Raw genomic sequence first — 2,885 nt, forward strand, 5'->3', positions numbered from 1 at the left:
TTTCGCAGTACGCGGGCCTCTCACTGTTGTGACCTCTCCCGTTGTGGAGCACAGGCTCCGGACGCGCAGACTCAGCGGCCATGGCTCACGGGCCCAGCCGCTCCGCGGCACATGGGATCTTCCCAGGCCGGGGCACAAACCCGTGTCCCCTGCATCGGCAGGCGGACTCTCAACCACTGCGCCACCAGGGAAGCCCGGGGCCCCATTTTTTTAAGGCCACCCCACACTAGACAAAAGTACTAATGCAAGCCTTTACTTCCAGTCATCTGTGCTGGGAAAATAATAGGTTTCTTTATGGGTTTTCCAAAAAGGTGTTATAACGTCTTTGGTTTTTTCCCAGATTCATTGAGGTTTAATATAGATAATATAAATTGAGGTGTACAATTCAGTGTCTTTTAGGAAGTTTGTATAGTTGTGCAACCATCACTATAATCACGTTTTAGGACATTTCCATCACTGAATATGTCTTTTAAAGTCCACGTTGCCTCTGTATTCTGATAAACCCAGAGGTGCAAAATGTCCCCTTTCTTCCCCTTCTCCGCTCTTGGAAGTGAATGCTCAGTGACCTGGGGGCCAGCCCCCCGGGTCCTCCTCACAGCTCTGCTACTGAGTGGTTGTGTGACCATGGAGAAGCCGTTCCCCTCTCCGGCCAGTTTTCCCTCCTGGAAAGTGGCGAAGATGGCACTGGGGAGGGGACGTGGCTGTTCCTCGGAGGGCCTTCCATCTCGGGCACCATGTGAGGATCTCTGCCCTGGCATGAGGGAGCTGCAGGTCTAGAGCCTATCACCTGGGCCCAGCTGGCACCTGCACAGGTGAGAGCGGGGGCATGGAAGGCTCCAGAGGCTTCCTGGGCACAGTGCTTGGGTGTGGGACTCCTTCCCCAGGCAGTAAAATGATCCCCCACAACCTCAGGCACACTTACCGTCCCTGCAGCTGGAGGTGTGGTCCATCTTGGGCAAGCAGAGCAGAATGTAAGCATCTTTAGGAACCTGATTCCTTCAGAGGGGCCCCTGGGCGGCCTCACACATTTGCCCTGCCCCTGTGGCCCTCACTGCCTCCCCTGGCTGAGTGAATTCAAATAAATGTTTCCTGAACGTCTGCTAAGGGCCAGGGCTCAGGTGGGGAGGCCCTGCAAGGGATGTGGACGAGAGCAAGACATTTCAGGCCTTGGAGAGCCCCACGTTCTGCACAGTAAAGGAAGCGGGGTATATAAGTTTCCTATTGCTGCTGTAACCAACTGTCACAATTTAGTGGCTTAAGACAACACATATTTACAACCTTACAGTTCTGGAGGGCAGAAATCCGAAATGGGTCTCCCTGGAGTAAAGGCAAGGTGTTGGCAGGGCTGTGTTCCTTCTCTCCAGAAGAGAGAGTCCTTCTCTCTAGGGGAGAGTCAAATTCCTTGCCTTTTCCGGCTTCTAGAGGCTGCCCCCATTTTTTGTCTTGGGACCGCATTGCTCAACCTCCGCTTCTGTCGTCACATCTTCTTCTCTGACTCTGACCCTCTTGCCTCCCTCTTATAAGGACATTGGGCTCTCACGCAAATAATTCAGGATAGTTGTCCTATCGCGAGGTCCTTATCATCTCTGCCAAGTTTCTTTTGCCAGGTAAGGTATGATATCCAAACGTTCCCAGAATTAGTATGTGGACATCTTTGAGAGTCATTATTCTGTCCACCCTACAAGGCTTCAGTTGAGCAGCCCTTTTGGGTGCCACCCAAGTAGGCCAGGTGAGAACACTCCAGACAGGGAGACCCAGCCTTACAGGACATGTTCACACACACACACACACACACACACACACACACACACACACACGCTCGTTGTCATTTTTTCCCAAATCATTGGAAAGTAAGTTGCTGATGTGATGCTCCATTACCCCTAAACACTTCAATGTGTATTTTCTAAAACCCAGGACACTCTCCTATATAATCACAGTATACACATCCGAAGCGGTAATTAGCATTTAACACTCCTAGACCCCATTGAAATTTCTCTGATTGTCCAGTCATCAATGTTTTTTGTAGCAAAAGAACAAACGGACAAATAAAAACCTACTTGGGTCCCGGCCTCCCGGGTGCGTTCTGCCGCGGCGGTCCACCCTTCCAGCCCCGAGTTCCATCCACCGCCTCCACCTTCTGCCCCGCGCCAGTTGTCAGCACGACTGTCGCCGCCTTCCATTGTCGTGCGGCCCTTGAGGCGGAGCCCGAGCCCGCACGGGCCCCACCGGGGACCTGGGCATAGCTGGTGGAGGCGAGGCGGGCACAGAAAGCGAGGATGACGGCTTCGGGGAAGCAGGATACACTGCCATCAACTCCACGTTGGACCAGATCAACTCCTGTGTCTGGATGACCTAGAGGAGAAGGGCGAGCACCTCCACGCCCGCCTCCAGGAGCTGCTTGAGTCCAACCAGCAGACGCGCCTTGAGTTCCAGCAGCAGCTTGGGGAGGCCCCCCGCGATGCAAGCCCCTCGGCTCTGGGACCCCCCAGCCAGGCCCCAGCCCTGCCTCACTGGGCCAGACTGTGGCCTGAGTGCTCACCACCTGGCTTAGATACGTTCTCAGGGGCTGGCCTACAGCTCTCCCGGGGCCAGATGTAGGCCAGCGACCCACCCACCGTGCCTGCCCGCCCAACTCCTGGACACTCCCCGCGCTGCCCAGGCCTTGAGTGTCCACATTAAATGGGTCTCCAACAACAACAACAACAAAACCCCACCTTGGCCACCAACAATAACAGCCCCTGACAAAAAACCCTTTCGTTTTTCCCCTTTCCTTTCTGGTCTAAGGTCCAATCCTCAACCATATGTTGTACTTAGTTGACATTTCTCTTTAGTCTCCTTCAATCTGGAATACTTTCTCAGTCTTTCCTTGATTTTTATGACCTTGA

At 53.7% G+C, this 2,885-nt stretch overlaps 1 pseudogene; it reads left to right on the forward strand.

Moving 5' to 3' along the window:
• Window positions 1-678: 678 nt before the first annotated feature.
• Window positions 679-2,598, forward strand: LOC103087266 (UPF0184 protein C9orf16 pseudogene; annotated as a pseudogene).
• Window positions 2,599-2,885: the final 287 nt, after the last annotated feature.

The sequence above is a fragment of the Lipotes vexillifer genome, unplaced genomic scaffold, assembly GCF_000442215.2.
Source record: "Lipotes vexillifer unplaced genomic scaffold, Lipotes_vexillifer_v1.1 scaffold1081, whole genome shotgun sequence".
Classification (NCBI taxonomy): domain Eukaryota; kingdom Metazoa; phylum Chordata; class Mammalia; order Artiodactyla; family Lipotidae; genus Lipotes; species Lipotes vexillifer.